The sequence below is a fragment of the Schistocerca cancellata genome, chromosome 6, assembly GCF_023864275.1.
Source record: "Schistocerca cancellata isolate TAMUIC-IGC-003103 chromosome 6, iqSchCanc2.1, whole genome shotgun sequence".
Taxonomy (NCBI): Eukaryota; Metazoa; Arthropoda; class Insecta; order Orthoptera; family Acrididae; genus Schistocerca; species Schistocerca cancellata.
Genome location: NC_064631.1, coordinates 261,767,647 through 261,788,170, shown reverse-complemented (window position 1 = coordinate 261,788,170; position 20,524 = coordinate 261,767,647).

Below are 20,524 nucleotides of genomic sequence, written 5' to 3'. Positions count from 1 at the left end.
AGATTATGGATTTACTGCTCAAGAGGACTGCTTTAATGTGCATCACATGTACTTTTGGCTAAAACCGAAAAACATGTATAAGGTTCTCATTGATGTTTATGAGAAATTTGGAAAAAGATGGTGGTGTCTGAATGCTGTTGATAATTACTTGTTTCCAATCCAACTTATATCACGACTGTGTGATATCTCATATGGATTTCATTTCATACCTCAAACATTTAAAAATGAGTCTGTCATTTCTGAATATGAACTCTGCTATAAGTACTGTAATGTAAATGGACAACGTCCAACTGATGGACCACCACACATTAGGATGCATTGTGTAGAAAAAAAGACTAATAAAAAAATTCTTATTACAAGTGATTTTTTGGTCATAAAATGCGTGTGCTGAGCAAAGGTCAAATTAGTCTGTCATGTTAATTGTGCTGCTGCTGCGTATGACTCTAGTATTATACCGACCAAGCCATAATGATTACATATGATATTCACCTTTACTTTTAATGAATATGACAATACAGAGCATGATTCTTTTTCTCAGTAGGATTTTTCAGTGCATTAGCAACCCAAAGCTCGTCTGGGGCGCTTGTTCGACTCAATTATATAAGCATTTTTTAGGCATCTGTGGAGTGGTGCCCATAACCACTTTCGAAACCAGAGCTCCTGTTCACAGCACTTTATAAGACAAGGTGTACTTACGTGTCTCTGTTGTGTGAACTACGATGATGTCATTTGCAGACAGGTTTTCATATAAATATCTGCTCTTTGCATGACTTTTCATTTGTTTTTACACATGTGCAATTCATTCAAACAAATAAAATCACATGACGCCCTCTTTTCCACATTTGGAAGTATACGGCACTTGGCTTTCCTAGTGAATCTGCTGCACGACATTCTCAATGACTGCAATCCACTCCTTCTTCTTCTGCGGCGGAAACCGAACTACAGTTCCCACAAGCTCAGGTAGTGCATTACATAATTGCTGAAAATATCCTCAATACAATTTGTGGAATATTGCAACAACTGCAAGTTGCTTCAATTGCATCCTCAGCGCTGCAAATAGAACTCGCCTGTATGTCATCATTATCGCCATCACCTTGTGTTGTGGAAGAAGAGTACAATAAAAGACACTGATTGCTTTGCAGTGCAATGTGAGACTGCTACCCTTTTTCAAATACTTACAACTGATGTCTTTCGTCGTCATTGACAAGTCACAAATACAGCAAGATAGCGCTGTGCATGGATATTTTTTTAAAAAACTTCCCAGCAATCGTCGATTTTCTCTCTTAGCGGATCACAGCTTCACACCGTCTTTATAGACTGCCATGAGCACATACGCTAGCGCTGGAATAGTAACAACAGCAATAAAAACAAAACCCAAGGGATGTTGTCATACAATCATAATAACAATAATGATAGATAAATGCATAGGTACTGCAATTCCTTACGCTTCTTGTGTGGTAGGAGACTGGATAGGCATTTTAGGAAGGGTTTACAGTTCCAACACATGCAGCACGATGAGTTTGTGGACCTAATCATGGAATGCTTCTTCTTGCCGTTATGATGCATTGCCATTATTTTTCTAAACAGTATTCTGCCTGTCTACAGCCTTACACTCCTCTGCCATCATGCCCCTCCAGTCTTGATGTAGAAAGCTGTGAGCACATTTCTCTGCTAGTGTTTACAACAAATACGCTTGTCAAATTATTCCTAGCCCAATGCAAGAGACTCCTCAATTGAACATATGACCGCAGACAGCGATGAAATGACAGCTTTATAAACGAAATTGGTGCTAAAAAAATAATAATAGCATAATATATAAGAAACTAACAGCCTCGATTGCTGTAATGAAACCAAATTTTCCCTAATGTTCAGCCCAAATAATTGAGACTTCTTCAGAAGATATAGCTGAATCGATAATTTGTCTAAGAGGGCATGGTCTAGAAATAAAACTAAAACAGCCTGAATAGGATTAGTCACATTTTAAAAATGCGGTACATAAGTACTAAGTCAACACCAAGGCTTAAACTTACGCTATGGCGTGCGCCTCGTCTCCATGGACGCCATGCGGTGGGCCTCGGGAGCTCACGTGGAACTAAGTAGGACCAGATAACGCGCTGCAAATCAACATGGCGGGGAACATTGCGCATGTCGGACTGAGACCATGACTGTCAAAGATAAAAGACCAACACAGTTATATTTTAAAACAAATGACTTAAATACAAGGTTGAAAATCTTGAACATAAAGCCTCTGCACCAGTTTATCACTAAAATGTAATGTACTATGCATGGATTTATATAAGTTAGAACACACTACCCCGACTTACACTAATAGAATATATCGGCCCTTTCACAACGAATGCTGCATAATGCACCCATCGTTATTAATCAAAGATGACATAGGACATAAAGCAGCGAAACTGTAGTATGTAAACGCCATAATGCAATAACCTCAGTTAACCTGTACACAGATGGTCGAGTTGGTGTTTTTATTAGTTGACGTAGATATACTTCTTATTGCTGACATGCACTGAATGAAGAATATTATCCAGATTAATTTTTTATCTTATTGCTAAAAATAACGCGTGAGTGAATGAACAACGCCACCAGCATAGGTCAAATTATGTTTTACGTGTAAAATATATGGTAATTGCGTGATCGGATGTCCAATTCCCTTTCATCGCCCTCATACTCTATAGACCGACAGAGGTCAATTTCACTATGCGCTACAAAAGAGAATTATTGCATCTTATATTAAAGGCTATTGTTAAATTGATATGATATGATAAACGTGCTTGACCCGAAAAGACACATGGGAAAATTTTATGGACACTTAACATGGGAAAACTGCATGTTCTTCACAGGGAAGAATTAAAAAGAAATAAAAGATACCTGCTAATATGCCCATGTGCATGCCATAAATGGACAAGGATGGAGTCATCTCTGGATTGCAACTACAAATAAATGTAGGTTGAGACGGACCAGCTAAACTTCATCTTTTCACCTGAGACTCCATTACACCACTCGCAGGCTAGTAACCACTTATATGAAAATGACAATTGTCTATGAGATAAATGCAGCCATCTTAATTGTTTAAAAACCATGTGTGCCACATTATGTAAGCACCATATGTGGAAAGACCACCTGATGGGGATCATATACCAAAATGTCACGCATGCTGGCCACTACCTTAAGTGATACCTAAAATAAAGTACATCAAACACTGACCATCTGTGTCACACTGCCAATGAAATACTGCTCGGTTCCTGCCAACCAACCATTATCTGGTCATGATATTGTAAATAACGACATAAAACATTCAAAAAAAGTCTTGTCTTTTAACTGATGTTGATCATTAAGGAGGATATCCTTATCAGATTTCAGATGTTTAAAAATCTCCATTTCTTCTCGGATATCTAATCTAGTACCTTTAACCTCATGATGAGCATGTGACATTTTGGTATATGTTCCCCGTCAGGTGGTCTTTCATACGGTGCTTACCTAATGTTGCACACATGGTTTTTAAATAATTAAGATGCACGAACCTACCAATAGACAATACTCATATTCATATAACTGGTGACTAGCCCACGAGCGGTGAAATAGAGTCTCAGGTGGTAAGATGAAGTTTAGCTGGTCCGTCTCGATCTACATTTATTTGTAGTTGCATTCCAGAGACGACTTCATCCTTGTCCATTTATGGCATGCACATGAGCATATTAGTAGCTATCTTTTATTTCTTTTTAATTCTTCGCTGTGAAGAACATGCAGTTTTCCCATGTTAAATGGCCATAAAATTTTCCTATGCATTATTGCATTATGGCGTTTACATACTACAGTTTCGCTGTTTTATGTCCTATGTCATCTTTGATTAATAACGATGGGTGCATTATGCAGCATTCGTTGTGAAAGGGCCGATATATTCTAATAGTGTAAGTTGGGGTAGTGTGTTCGAACTTATATAACTCCATGCATAGTATGTTACATTTTAGTCATAAACTGGTGCAGAGGCTTTATGTTTAAGATTTTCAACCTTTCTATAAGTCATTTGTTTTCAGATATAACTGCGTTGGTCTTTTATCTTTGACAGCCATGGTCTCAGTTAGACATGCCCAATGTTCCCCGCCATGTTGATTTGCAGCGCGTTATCTGGTCGTACTTAGTTTCACGTGAGCTTCCGAGGCCCACCGCATGGCGTCCATGGAGATGAGGCGCACGCCATAGCTTAAGTTTAAGCCTTGGTGTTGACTTAGTACTTATGTACCGCATTTTTAAAATGTGACTACGCCTTTTCAGGTTGTTTTAGTTTTATATCTAGACCATACCCTCTTAGTCAAATTATAGATTCAGCTATATCTTCTGAAGAAGGCTCAATTATTCGGCTGAAACCTAGGTAGTTAGTTTCAATACCACAATCGAGGCTGTTAGTTTCTTATATATTAGATTATCACGATTGCTGACTGTGCTGCAATGTTGAAAGTACAAAAATTATAATAGCACCAATATCACACATATATTTGACAATATAATTTTTTTTACAAATACTGATATTTCCAAACACTTACTGGCTGCTTGCTGGCCGATAGTGTGACCTGGCACTAAAAACAGGGGTAAAGATGGATAAAAGGCCAAAAGGTTGGCCAGAATTCTCATCGATATCCTACTAACGCTGTGGGGAAAGCGAACCAAAGACTGCAAAATTATTGGCAGAACACTTAGAAAATGCAACACATCTACTAAAGAGCCTGCCTACATGACATTTCTGTCCTCTTCTGGTGACAGCTGTACAGTGTTGGCTCTCCATCGGATAGGATTGACAGAGGATGTCGAAAAAGTTCAAAGAAGGGCAGTTCGTTTTGCATTATCGCAAAATACAGGAGAGAGTGCCACTGATATGATACACGAACTGAGATGGCAATCATTAAAACAAAGACATTATTCGTTGTGGCAGGATTTTCTGGTGAAATTTCAGTCACAAACTTTCTCCTCCGAATGCCAAAATATTTTGTTGGCACCCATCTTCATAGGGGGAAATTATCATCATAATAAAATAAAAGAAATCAGAGCACACAAAGAAAAATTTAAGTGTTCGTTTTTTTTGCACCATGTTTGAGAATGGAATGGTAGAGAAATGGCTTGAAGGTGGTTCAATGACACCCTCTGCCATGAGCTTAACAGTGAACTGAAGAGTAGTCATGTAGATGCAAATGAAGAACAACCTGAATTGTGTAAATCAAGTAGCCAATCAGTGCATAGGCTCAGAGCCGCCATTTTGTTCTATTGGCAGCAAGCTCAAAAGTATCAAAACAATCTGAAATGTCAAACTGACTGTTGGTTTCGGTCTCGGGTTCTTCGGCCGACGTTCGCCTGATGATTTTTCTGACGTTTTGCCAGCACGAGTGGCTGGCGTTGTCAGAGTTTCACCCTCCATTGCTGGTCAGCAACTGGAAGCAGTTAATTCCATAAATTATCTGGGAGTAGGCATTAGGAGTGATTTAAAATGGAATGACTATATAAAATTAATCGTCGGTAAAGCAGATGCCAGCTGAGATTAATTGGAAGAATCCTAAGGAAATGCAGTCCGAAAACATAGGAAGTAGGTTACAGTACACTTGTTCGTCCATTGCTTGAATACTGCTCACCGGTGTGGGATCTGTACCAGATAGGGTTGATAGAAGAGATAGAGAAGGTCCAACGGAGATCAGCGCGCTTTGTTACAGGATCATTTAGTAATCGCAAAAGCGTTACGGGAATGATAGATAAGCTCCAGTGGAAGACTCTGCAAGAGAGACGCTCAGTAGCTCGGTACGGGCTTTTGTTGAAGTTTCGAGAACATACCTTCACTGGGGAGTCAAGCAGTATAGTGCTCGCTCCTACGTATATCTCGCGAGGAGACCATGAGGATAAAATGAGAGATTAGAGCCCACACAGAGGCATACCGTCAATTTTTCTTTCCATGAACAACACAAGACTGGAATAAAAGGGAGAACCGACAGCGGTACTCAAGGTACCCTCCGCCACACACTGTCAGGTGGCTTTCGGAGTATGGATGTAGATGTAGAAACGAAACACAAATCTGATACCAATACAGAAAAATATGTAGAGTTCAATGAACTTACAAAAGACGCTCAAAGTGGTTTCATGCGGTTCTAAGCAAACATTTCATCTTTTCAACACCAATTTACAAATTTTGTCGTAAATCTTCTGGATCTGTAGGTTTTCATTTCCTGGCTGGTTTCGTTCCTTCAAATTCTCAACACTATGGGTGTTGGTGGAATAAACCTAATTTTTTAGTGTACTCCAGACTGAAAAATTCTTGGATGTGATACCTGGGGATCGTGGAGGACATCCAATAGTGCCCCGTCTACCAATTCATCCATAAAATTTTCCATTTACGCGTATAAAATTTCTCACAATAACTCAATAATGCAGGGGTACTCCATCTTGTTATCAAATACTTTTTCTTAACCAGCTGTAGATGTTCAAAACGTGGGCCATTTTCCAGTCCTAAGAACACTTCTTGAAGCATATCTATTTAATTTACATCGTTCACAGCACCGTTAAGAATGCCTGTCAGCAGAGATCTAAAGTAACTGTTGCCAATTAGAAGCCTTGAAGAAATACATGGCTTCTTTATACAGTGGTCGATGTTATCCTTTTATTATAACGTCAGTTGGACTTAACGCTTGGATATCAGCTACTGCACACATACGAGGAGGTAAACGACTGAAAGAGATCCACAATACATACCGATGATATATTGACTGAAATAAATACTTGCCCTGAACATTTTAATATTCTGGACAAAATTCTACAAAATGTTTGGGAAATCTGGCGCCATATCAAATATAGAAAAATCGGAGTTCACACAAAAACAAAGGAAGTTTATAGATAATATTATATCGCTAAAGGGAATCTAATCTTATCCAGTTAAACAAAATATCTCCTGCACTCACATACCAAAAACAAATTAAAGGCCTTTCTTAGGCTTTGTGGTTTTTATCATAAATATATCAATGGTCAGTGGATAAATAAACCAAATCTGTTGAAATTTCTAAAAAAAAAAATGGATATACTGTGGACACCGAAACTTAAGCAGGAAGATGCCTTTGAGACAATAAAAACAAAATTATATGATGTACTAATTCTTCTCCGCTTGAACTTCCCAGACAAATTTTATTTAAGCATGAACTCATTAGAATGTGGCTTAAGCAGGGAACTGTATTAACTGTGTAAAATTCATGCCAAGATACAGCATAGAACAATTGTTTTTAGCAGTTGATCACACCATCACTGAGGAGGAAGATTTGTCAATTGTTTGCAGTTGTAATAAATTTAGTAATTTTTTGTAAAGACTGCCCTGGAACTTAAGCTTTGCTGATAAAGTGTAAACGGACATATGATACCAGAATGAAATTTTCTCCCTGCAGTGGAGTGTGCGCTAGTATGAGGGCTATCCACAAAGTACATTACGTTCTCGTTTGTGTCCGTTAGGGGCGGGGCTAGCGCGGCCATCTTGGTGTCATGGCATTCCGACGCTCAGTCGGCATCCTGCCGTGCTAGTGAGAGGTTCATACTGTACTCCGTTGAGTTACTGTGACAGTTTGAAATGTCAGCGTTAATTGAAAATGCCTCGAAGTGTGAAGTGCATGCTGTAATAAGGTTTCTGACTGCAAAAAACTGTACACCGATAGAAATCTGTCGGCAGCTTTGTGAAGTGTATGGGGACGACATAATCACTGAAGGTGGAGTGCGTCAATGGGTCATAAAATTTAAAAATGGCCGAACTAACGTTCACGACGAAGAGCGAAGTGGAAGACCCAGCATAGTGACTGCCGAACTTGAAAAAGTCGATGCCGCGGTCCGTGAAAACCGTAATTTCACAATAACGGAACTCTCTATGAGTTTTCCACAAATTTCACGAAGTTTGTTGCACGAAATCATTACCGAAAAGCTTGGTTACCACAAGTTTTGTGCAAGATGGATACCAAAAATCTTGACAGAGATTCACAAAAATCAGCGAATGGCTGCAGCGTTAACGTTTTTGGACGCTTACGTGAAAGATGGCGACTCATTACTCGATCGCATCGTTACTGGTGACGAAACATGGGTTAAGCATGTGAACTGCGAGACAAAATTGCAGTCAATGCAGTGGGGGCACACAAATTCCCCCCAAAAACCCAAGAAATGCATGCAGACAATGTCGGCAAGGAAGGTGATGGCGACTGTCTTTTGGGAAAGAAAAGGTGTGATTTTTGTGGATTTCCTAGAAAGAGGCACTGCAATAAACTCTCAAAGGTATTGCCAAACTCTGCACAACCTCAGAAGAGCAATACAAAACAAGCGAAGGGGAAAGTTGGGCTCAAAGATCTTGCTGATTCACGACAACGCCCGGGCCCACACGGCAAATGCCACTCGTGAAGTTCTCGAATCTTTTAAGTGGGAGTTGTTTCCTCATCCGCCGTACAGTCCCGACCTGACACCGAGAGACTTCCACTTATTTCCAGCAATGAAGAAGTGGTTGGCTATGCAGCGTTTTGATGACGACACACAGCTTCAAGAAGAGGTAACCACGTGGTTGAAGGCGCAGGCGGCCGAACTTTACGACGAAGGAATTTCCAAGCTCGTGCATCGCTACGATAAGTGCTTTAATTTAAATGGCAACTATGTAGAAAAGTAGTATTTAAGTGTGCCTTTCATCTGTATATAATAAAAAAATTCCAATACTTTATTTATTTTTAATTCCAAAACGTAATGTACTTTGTGGATAGCCCTCGTATAAAACTACCTGGCAGATTAAAACTGTGTGCCGGACTGAGACTCAAACTCTGGACCCTTGCTTTTAGCAGGCAAGTGCTCTACCGACTGGGCTACCCACACACGACCCGTCCCCACAGCTTTAATTCAGCCAGTACCTCGTCTCCCACCCTCCAAACTTCACAGAAGCTCTCCTGTGAACCTATGTGTATGGGCACTGATGTTAGGACACTGCTCTTATAAGAGTTGAGTTTTGATGTACAGTATCTATTAGGCAAGAACTACAAACGAGTAACTCCAAAAGCACTATCACTACCACCAGGTACAAGAGACAATATTTCACAGCTAAATGTCAAGGAACTGATGATGAATTTTATTAAAGTAATCAAAGAAGAGAAGCATTATGTCAATAAGTTGTTGAAACCAATGAGAGACAGATCTCATTTTGAAAATGAAAAAAGAACAATGCTATGTCTAAAACGAAGATAAGATCCAGAATTATTATTTGAAAGTTGAAACTTATTTTGGTGGCATACAAATCTAAATTTAGACAGATGAAAATTCTCTTTACCCTGCAATGCAACAGAGGAAACGGTAACATCATAATAAGAAAGTTCGATGACGATTACTTTGTACGTGCCATGAAACCAGAGCCCTTACTTAAATGTAATGGACCATACTTCCGATTAAAAGTTTAGGAAGCGTTCATAGAATGTAATGACATCAGACAAATTTTTACTTTAATTTGTAGGGCGGCATTAAAAGCTGTAGTTGTGCCATAATGGAACTAGGAAGACTATGTCTTGGCTGACTAGAAAAATTGATAGTGTGAGTTATAGCTTAAATCATGACAGTATGGGTTTGTCAGCATGTATTGACTCATAGCTTAAATCACAACAGTGTGGGTATGTCACCATACACGGATACTACTTTGTCAAGACAAAGGCCAAACAATAATTTTGATGGAGATAGGTGTTTTACACAGCATGCCACTAAGATTAAATCGGAGGTTGTTGTGAAGCCTATAACACATCGGTGAATGACTGGATATTAATGACGTCACACGGAAAGTGATGTCAATGTACTATATTAGTTCATTTTAAACTTCAAGGCTAGTACCACCAAAGTCAACAGGGGCTGTTCACATGTATTCAAATATGTGTTTTAGTCTACAACATATTGAGAATACACGGTTACACTACTGCTGTGATAATAAGGTGGGAACAACTGGAAATAATTCGCCAAATTCGTCAATGAGAACGTAAGATGGTTAAGAGTATTAACTTCAGCCAACTTTGTTTATAATTTTAATGTGTACGACTGAGGAGTGTTGTTTTTAACAAGCTTTAAGAGTTCATGCTTCAGTGAATTTTGTTTATAATTTTGAGAGGTCATGCATGAAGAGTTTTAGATTCAGCGACCTCTGTTTGTAATGTGAATGTGTAATGACTGAAGAGTGATGGGTTCAGTAAGTTAGTGGGAAGTCTGAGATCGAATAAGTATTAGTTAAGTGCATAGCAACAGTGTTAGTGTAAACACATGATGACAACGCGAACTTCAGGCAGTTGGAGACATCAGCTGTCTCTGTACTGTATTTAATGTGGTCATTTTTTCTAAGAGAGAACAAGACGGAGTAGACGTCGAGAGCGGAACGTAGTTCATCCTCTGGAAGATGCTACCAAGAAAATGTGTTTGTGGTTTCATTGTATGTGAGCTGAGTAGAGGCTGCTGTAGTGACACTGTGGGAATGGTGTTGATATCAACAGCATGATCTGCCACCTCCAGTCGCAACTTAACCTCAAATCAGCTCGCCCCCACCCTACCGGTACCATATTATCATGAGCACAGACAACTACAGCCAGACAACATTACATAGTCAATCCCCACCCCATTATTGCAGTTATGGGATTTTATTCTTCAGTGTGATACACGAACGATGACGGTTCGTGTATGTCAAAGCACGGACAGGGATTATATAGTGCTGTTGGTTCCAAGCGACAGTCACGGTTTGCGCATACACGTGCTTTCTATTTGAAGAAAGCGTGTATTCTACAAGTGAGTGTCTCACGGGCTTATATAGTATTTGTCGCTTACCACCACCATCATCAATCAAAACTCGCTCCAGATGGATTAAAAATTCACTAAATAACTCGCTACGGTCACGTTTAATGGTCGCACAGGCTACTACATTCACATCAGAGTCTTCAGAACACATGTGAACGCTCACTGGCTGTCGGAGAAAGCGTGACGTAGGTGCGCAGAACAAGTCTAAACTCGAGAGTCATCGTTCTTGACTCCAACTATAGTAAGAGTCGTCTACGGCCCAAACACAAATTAACATGCACCGAAATCATTAAAATTTAAGAATAATATGAACTATCTTTTTCCCTGTACATAAAAGGCAATGTCCTGACTAAGGATAGAAACTTGAAATTTGGAGAAGGTGTGGATTTTATACTTTGGGCGTCATTTAAGAAGGGATTTTTTGAAATTCCAATACTAAGGGGGTGAAATAAAAAAAAGTCGCTATTAACGCAATTTTGAAGATAGACCTACGAAAATCGGTATTTCGTTTCTCGGTCAGAAATAAAGAAATACATGTTTCAGCATTTTTGGAAATTTAACCCTGTGGAGTGAAATTTTGGGCGAAAGTTTTTTTTTAAAATATATTTCATTATTAAAGAACTACTAAAGTGTTTTTAAAGCTACATTATAAAATTGGTATTTGACTTCTCAGTTACAAATAAAACAGATGTTTCAGGGTTTTTGGAAATTGAACCCCTAAGGGGGTGAAACAGTTGACGAAAATTTCATGAAAATATTTTATTATGGAAGCATTTTTAAAGCTAAATTTATGAAAATTTAAATTTGGCTTCTCAGTTTGAAGTAGGAGATGAAAGGCTCTTTGAAAGTATGTCGCTATTAAGGGAATTCTAAAGCTAGAACTACGAAAACTGGTATCTGGTTTTTCTCAGTCAGAAAATTAAAATATGTGTGTTTCAGCATTTTTGGGAATTCAGCCACCATGGGGCAAAATAGTGGTGACAATTATTTGAAAATAAATAATTATTAAAGAACTACTAAAAGATTTTTAAGGCTCCACCTATGAAATTGCTATTTGACGCCTCGGTAAGAAATTAAAAAAAAAAAAAAAAAATACATGTTCCAGTGTTCCTGGAAACCAACCCCTAAGGGAGTGCAATAGGGGCTGAAAATTTTTAAGAAAATATTTCGTTACTTTAAAACAAAATTTGAAGCTAAATTTATGAAAATTGGTATGCTGATTACCTTCATACCTGTGCCTCTCGCCAGAAGCCATTCATTGTTAGCGCCAGCTTGCTAGAGGGTGTGTCCGGTGTACTCGTTGTTCTTACCGCCCGTGGACGTTGGCTCAGTACACCGAAAACAACCTAAGTCTTTGCCTCTGAGTCGGTACCACATCCCACCCGCTTTTATCGGCACGTAGGGTCGAAAGTGGTTGATGTGGTGCAGGGTCCGACGACTTGCGTGTATGTGTGTCTGGTGTGTATGGGAGAGAGATCAGAGGGTGAAAGGGACGAAAGACGCTGATACTGTTGTGGACTGGGGTCGCCCAATTTGACGAAAATTTCGCTGCAGTTGAAAAGGATTAATACCGGTGTCCCGGTAGGACGGATGCGTGCGTTTCAGTGCAGTAACACACTATGAAACTACCACGGAGTAGTGAATAGTTAACTATATAAATTTGGTAACGCTGGTTACAGAAACTGTAGAATGCAGGTTTAACCTATCTGGCCCGTGTTGACTGCGGTTCCATGAACACGAACTGAATAAGGTTCTCTGAACTAAAGTCGGAAGAAAAGTAATCTTCTGTTTTGAGGTACTATTCGAAGAACAGTTCCAAACTAACGGTACTCAGTTAAAATTCTAGGCAGCCAATCTCTGTCCATACACGATAATTCTGTTCACTGTTCAGTTTCTACTGAAGACTGTCTATCTATCGGCAACTGTTTCTACTCATTCGACGATTTGAAGTCTTGAAGACACGACTAACGTTTTACAGAAACTGCCTAACAAGACTGGGACTGACTTAAAACTTACAGATGACAACTTCTGCTCGTGCGCTGTTACTTTAAACGCACGTCTCTCTTCCTGGTGGCGCTGCCACTCCAGGGGGCGTGTTTCTTACAGGCAGCACGATTGGTTTGAGCGCAGAGATGTTTTTGCTGCGGATGGACCTAAATGGTGTATCTGATATCAATTGTCGCAAAAGCTTCTTGTGTAATAAGCACAGATAGCATCGCCCATCCATTCCTATATAACCGTGTCAGAATCTGGACCAGCCAGTGGTGACTTAAGCACGTGGCATAAGTTGTATGTTTCCAGAGGACTGGGCGCCAGGAGAGGTTAGGTCTGTGGGCATGGTTCCATCTCCATCGGCACCCATTATCGCTCTTTCATTAATTTCACGGACTGCTGTAGCTTGTGGAGGGAGAAGGGGGGTTGGGGGTTGTACCAATGCTGCTCGCAGGACAGCAGTGGCAGTCGGATGGGCGTATGCTCGTTGGCTCAGCTATGGGAGTCTCAGGCATCATGTGTGTATTAATTGTTGACTGGTCGAGGCGGGATGCTCACCGTGATTAGAACTGCGTCTGTAGCTTATTCCTGTGGCATACCAGTCGCTTCCATCTGGCCAGGACTTCAAAAAGCTTGCACTCTCTGAGACCGATCATGATTTGTTGAATTCATCCCCTGACTCTGCCGAAGGTTAGAGCCCAGACTTGGTAGCCCTGGCGATAGTATGGTGACTGCTGGCAGTGGTCTGGGCTTGCAGTAGCGTGCACAGATCATCGAATAATATACTCCTGGAAATTGAAATAAGAACACCGTGAATTCATTGTCCCAGGAAGGGGAAATTTTATTGACACATTCCTGGGGTCAGATACATCACATGATCACACTGACAGAACCACAGGCACATAGACACAGGCAACAGAGCACGCACAATGTCGGCACTAGTACAGTGTATATCCACCTTTCGCAGCAATGCAGGCTGCTATTCTCCCATGGAGACGATCGTTGAGATGCTGGATGTAGTCCTGTGGAACGGCTTGCCATGCCATTTCCACCTGGCGCCTCAGTTGGACCAGCGTTCGTGCTGGACGTGCAGACCGCGTGAGACGACGCTTCATCCAGTCCCAAACATGCTCAATGGGGGACAGATCCGGAGATCTTGCTGGCCAGGGTAGTTAACTTACACCTTCTAGAGCACGTTGGGTGGCACGGGATACATGCGGACGTGCATTGTCCTGTTGGAACAGCAAGTTCCCTTGCCGGTCTAGGAATGGTAGAACGATGGGTTCGATGACGGTTTGGATGTACCGTGCACTATTCAGTGTCCCCTCGACGATCACCAGTGGTGTACGGCCAGTGTAGGAGATCGCTCCCCACACCATGATGCCGGGTGTTGGCCCTGTGTGCCTCGGTCGTATGCAGTCCTGATTGTGGCGCTCACCTGCACGGCGCCAAACACGCATACGACCATCATTGACACCAAGGCAGAAGCGACTCTCATCGCTGAAGACGACACGTCTCCATTCGTCCCTCCATTCACGCCTGTCGCGACACCACTGGAGGCGGGCTGCACGATGCTGGGGCGTGAGCGGAAGACGGCCTAACGGTGTGCGGGACCGTAGCCCAGCTTCATGGAGACGGTTGCGAATGGTCCTCGCCGATACCCCAGGACCAACAGTGTCCCTAATTTGCTGGGAAGTGGCGGTGCGGTCCCCTACGGCACTGCGTAGGATCCTACAGTCTTGGCGTGCATCCGTGCGTCGCTGCGGTCCGGTCCCAGGTCGACGGGCACGTGCACCTTCCGCCGACCACTGGCGACAACATCGATGTACTGTGGAGACCTCACGCCCCACGTGTTGAGCAATTCGGCGGTACGTCCACCCGGCCTCCCGCATGCCCACTATACGCCCTCGCTCAAAGTCCGTCAACTGCACATACGGTTCACGTCCACGCTGTCGCGGCATGCTACCAGTGTTAAAGACTGCGATGGAGCTCCGTATGCCACGGCAAACTGGCTGACACTGACGGCGGTAGTGCACAAATGCTGCGCAGCTAGCGCCATTCGACGGCCAACACCGCAGTTCCTGGTGAGTCCGCTGTGCCGTGCGTGTGATCGTTGCTTGTACAGCCCTCTCGCAGTGTCCGGAGCAAGTATGGTGGGTCTGACACACCGGTGTCAATGTGTTCTTTTTTCCATTTCCAGGAGTGTATATAGTTGCTGTTCCCATGCAGAATTTCAACTGGGCTACGTCTGTTGATTGATGATCTCTTTTGAAGGTAAGAGATTCTGCAGAAGAAGTAGTTTGCACAGCCTTCTGCACTTCCATCTTAAAAGCACTACCTATCCACCTCGCAAAAATGGCTCTGAGCACTATGGGACTTTAACTGCTGAGGTTTTCAGTCCCCTAGAACTTAGAACTACTTAAACCTAACTAACCTAAGGACATCACACACATCCATGTCCGAGGCAGGATTCGAACCTGCGACCGTAGCGGTCGCGCGGTTCCAGACTGTAGCGCCTAGAACCGCTCGGCCACCCCGGCCAGCTATCCACCTCGCCTCAGAATTAAACAGTAGATGAAGTGGGACGATGTAAGGTGCTCTATGTCATTGCACTGCTGGAACTGTTTAAATTGGAGCTGTGGATTCTGCGTTGTGGCTGTGACTACCTCCTTTACAATGATTGCGATTTCATTCACAGCCCCAGACACGTTGTCGTCGAGAGCGAAACATAATACCTCATAGTTGTTGACTGGACTGGTAATGAATATTATGATTGTAATTCTGAGGTGGAGGACCCACTGTCAAAGGTGCTGTACTGCTCTTCTCAGTTATTTTAACTGGGAGTCACCAGGCTGTCAGGGGCTTGTGGTCTGTGATTATGGGGAACTCTGCGCAGTAGCAGAGATACTGTGAAATTTTTAATCCCATATGTGATTCCGAGAGCCTCATTTTTCAATTCAGAAGTAATTACTCTGTATGGCTGTGAGCGTCTTCGACACAACCTCTGCATGTTCACGACAGTACGGCTCTGATCGCTTACTGTGTGCTGCTGGTCGCTAGGGTAAGGCTGTTGCCTGGTGTAAATATTACCAGGCACCGGAGTGACTGCAAACACATTTTTAATCGCAGGAATGCTTGCTAACCTGCACCAGACCACATGATTTTTACACCCTAACGGCGGAGATTATGCAGTGGATGTGCAATTAGTGCTCATACGGTATACATTTTCTGCATTAGTGTACTTTGTCAAGGGACAACTGTGTTTCTTTAAGTTCCTCCAAAATTTCAGATTGCCTACAGCGCTACTTGTTCCTCCATAGGCTAAGCCCCTTTTTCACTTAAGATGTTCCCCGGGCTTTCATGCTCGGTTGAAAAAAAAAACGCATTTTTCAGTCGTCATTTAAAAGTATTGTTCTACAGACCGTTAAATAACGTTTGGTGGCTAACCTCATGTTGTTTCCTCGTATCTGCCATGACCACAATATTTTCTAAATAAGTAGCGAAATTAGGGAAGTCCTAAACCACTTTTTTGAGATACCTATTGGTAATATATTGTTGCTCTGAACGGCAGTCGGTTTTGGTGGCATATTCCAAACGGCATATTAAGAATGAGGACCGTTTTTGATTTCTCATCTAAGAGAACTTGTAAACAGGCAGCGAGATTCCAGTTTCATGGGGTAGTTGAGTTCCTGCTCCATTCTTACAAACTACTGCAACTTGGGTGTCCGTATCTGGAGTAGGCAGAAATAGGAGTGCCGTTACAGCTTCGCACAACTAGCTGGTAGCTAGTTGCTTACAATGCTGTTCTATTTAAAGGCTAGCTGCATTATTATTACTTAAAACTTTTAATATTAACTACACTGGTGTCCAAAATTAAAGCAATAAACTGAAATTTTGAAAAGTTGCATTTATTTTGCCACAAAACAGTTCAAGCAGATGACAGTAAAGTAGAAACAATGTAAAGAATACAGAACGTAAACAACTGTAACGTGCGTGACCGTAGAAAAAATGTTCTTCATTTTTTCTAACTTAACCGATTTGCACACACATTCTGATAACTGGTTAATGTGCTCAATATGGGATGTGGCCAGCTCTTGCAGCAATACAGGCCTGACAACGACTGTGAAGAATGTCACCAGTCTCGTGTTGAGACAGTAACTTCCTGCAGAGCTTCCTGCAAATCTCGTAGAGTTGTTGATAGATGCTGACATGGTGCAAGCCATCTCTCTAGTACATCCCAGACATGCTCTGTGGGATTCAAATCGAGAGAGCGAGCAGGCCACACCATGCATGCAATATCTTCCATTTCCAAGAAAACATCAACGTCTCTTGCTCTATAAGGGCGAGAATGTTCGTCAATCCTTATGAAGTCTGGGTCCACTGCACCTCGCAACAAGCGCTCATGAGATTCCAAGATCTCTTCATGATACCTGTCAGCAGTTAAACCTTGCTGATCCACCCATTCAGTTTCATGAAGTCATGAAGAGGTATTCGAGTGGTCCCTGCCTTCACCATTACGGATCCTCCACGATACCAGTCTGTTTCCTCAATGTTTGTGTCCCAAAATCCTGTTCCACGTTCCTTCTAGATGTGAATCGGTTGAGAATCACTCACTAGATGAAATCTGGACTCATCTGTGAAAAGAACCACATCCAGGGGGTATATTGATGACTTCTCGCTAGATGTTCCTTTCTGTGAAGAAGTGACAGAGGTACACATACAGCATGTCTCTGATAGTAAAGGACACTCTGCCGAAGCCTTCTGTGCACCGTTTGTCTCGATACAACACGTCCAGTAGATGCCACGAGGTCAAATGCCAATTGCCATGCAATGCTGAGGCGGTACCTTCCGTATTGTCTCGTTGTCACTATAGGCTTGAACCCTAGGAAGCAAGGAGAAGATGTTCTTAGGTGGCTGGTATCCTCTTTCTGTAACACGATATACATTAACAGGGTTCTTTATTCAGAAGAATAAGAAAGCTACTTAAGATAGTCCAGATGTTGTGGTGCAAGCTCTTCGGTAATAGTCCACGTTAGCCTCACTGATTGTGGAGTACAAGTCCGCTATGTACACTACAGTAGTCGCTAGGTACCGAATAACTTTGAGCTAGAGGCTGAGCTAACTGCAACTGCGACTCCCACTGGGCTACGACTGATGACTCCACTCGGTGACTCACTGGAAAACTGATTGGAACTGACTGGGCCCTCCTTTCCAGACTTCACAGAAGCTCTCCAGAGAAACGAATTCGAGCCTACGTCTGGCACAAAGTTTTAATCTCCCAGAAAGTTTCATATCAGCGCACACTCCGCTGCAGAGTGAAAATTTCATTCTAGCTAATGTAGTATGTCACCTTGACTAGCATTGACTGCAGTTCAGACACATTGCGAGGAACAGGCAGGTCACGAATTGCAAGCAAATGACATTGGACGGCGTGCACACCTGACTGTTTATCACATGACCTAAGAACTGTAGTTCAGTTTGAAAAAAGTCACACTTTTGGAGACGACATTTGAGTCCTGCTTCTGACAATACTCGAGAAAGAGTACGCAAATTGGCAATGTGTTCCTCTGGTGTACGACCTGAGACGACAATATCATCAACGTCGTTTGAACAAAAAGGCACTTTTTCAATCAGCTGATCCAAGTAACGTTGAAAAATGGCGGGTGCGGAAGTGCTGCCGAAGGGCAAACGTAAATACTTGAACAATCCTACGTATGTATTTACAACCAACACTTTCTGTGATTCTTCATCCATTGGAATTTGCAAGAAGGCATCACGAAAATCTGTCTAGAAAAGTAACGTCCTGCGCCAAGCCTGTCCACGAGTTCCTCAGGGCGAGGTAACGGATCAGTGTCAACTACTGTCTAAGGGCTGACTGTAGACTTGAAGTCAACACAAACACGAATGCGAGCAGAAGGCTTAGGCAACAAAATGAGAGGACTTGCCCACTGACTAGCTTGAATGGAAGCAATTACACCGTTATCTTGCAATTATTTCAATTTTGTCTCTTAAAGCAATTGGGACCGGGCGGGCCCGAAAAAATTTAGGCTGTGTCTTGTCTTTCAAAGAAAGTTATTTGCTTTTCCTATTCCTGCCGAAAATAGTTCAGTAAATTCTTTAAGCAAACTAGTTACATTGTAAGCCGATATGGAAAATACGTTGTCGTGGATGCTGAGGCCAAACAAATCGAAGGCATCTAAACCGAATGTATTCTCACTGGCTCTGAATTAACTGTCCCAATGTGAGATTTGTAAGTGGCAGGGAAACTACACTGTCCAAGCACTGAAACGTCCTGTTCGTTGTAACCAGTGAGGTTGTGAGCCTAACTGTTCGTACGCGGCACGATTAAGCAAAGTTACCGAGGCACCTGTGTCTAACTGAAAGTTAACACGACGGCCAGAAATTCATATCACACAAATAGTTTGTTAGAACGTCTTTGCACAGCATTAGGGGGAGAATGAGGCACAACCTTAATCTTCCTTTTGTCAAAACCTGTTGTAGGTTAGGAAAACACAACGTTCACTGCATGTGCACGAGCCTGTTTTTTCTTAGAGCGGGCAAAATTGGCATTCTTGTGCCGTTGCAAACAAACTGCTTGGACATGGTCTTTTTTCCACGCGTGTCATACTTTGCGTTACGTGATGGGCAGTCCCTTCTTTTATGACAGTGTGACGAAATTTGGCGTTAGTGGGCTATGGCAGCAGACGACATCGCTTGCAGCGCCTCTCCTGGGCTCGTTAGCACGTTGACTGGACCCTAAACGGCTGGAAAACAGTGCTCATCAGACGCATCTAGAACAAGACTTCACTAAGTTCACAGGTGTGTTTAACAGTCTACGTGGCTGTCCGCGAGGCTCTGTACGCGCTAGTTGTTGTGGCTGCTTGGGCGGTCGCGAGCAAGGGGCGACGCGGTCTGACAAATCGGGGCCTGGTCTAACTTATGTTATGTTTTGTTAACCGGGACCTAGAAACGACAGAGAGGCTCCGTCCCCGTCGCAGCAGCAGTGCTCCGCAACCCCACGACGACTAGCGCAGTCCACATCACCCCTCCGCCGCCCCACACCGAACCCAGGGTTATTGTGCGGTTCGGCCCCCGGTGGCCCCCGCAGGGAACGTCTCACACCAGACGAGTGTAACCCCTAGTTTGCGTGGTAGAGTAACGATGGTGCACGCGTACGTGGAGAACTTGTTTGCGCAGCAATCGCCGACATAGTGTAGCTTAGGCGGAATAAGGGGAACCAGTCGGCATTTGCCGAGGCAGATGGAAAACCGCCTGAAAACCATCCACAGACTGGCCGGCTCACCGGACCTCGACACAAATCCGCCGGGCGGATTCGTGCCGGGGAACGGCGCTCCTTCCCGCCCGGAAGCCGTGCATTAGACCGCACGGCCAACCGGCGGGCCTGGTCTAACTTACCGGACGCTATGGCACCTGAATCATATTGGTCTAAGATTTGCAACACTCAAGGAAGTGATGGATGAGAGTACTTTAGGATCTGTTCTCGTTTTCTACTATCTAGGACACCAAATGTTATTGCTTCCCTAATCATTAAGTCACTGTAATAAGTTGCCACAACTACACTTAAATTTACACTTCCTAGTCATGCTCGTTAATTTTGTATACCACTGACGGTATTTCTGTTCCGGCTTTTTTTGCAAGTGAAAGAAGCAATATCTGACTGCAGCTACTTGAACTTGCTTGTGGTAGTACTTGG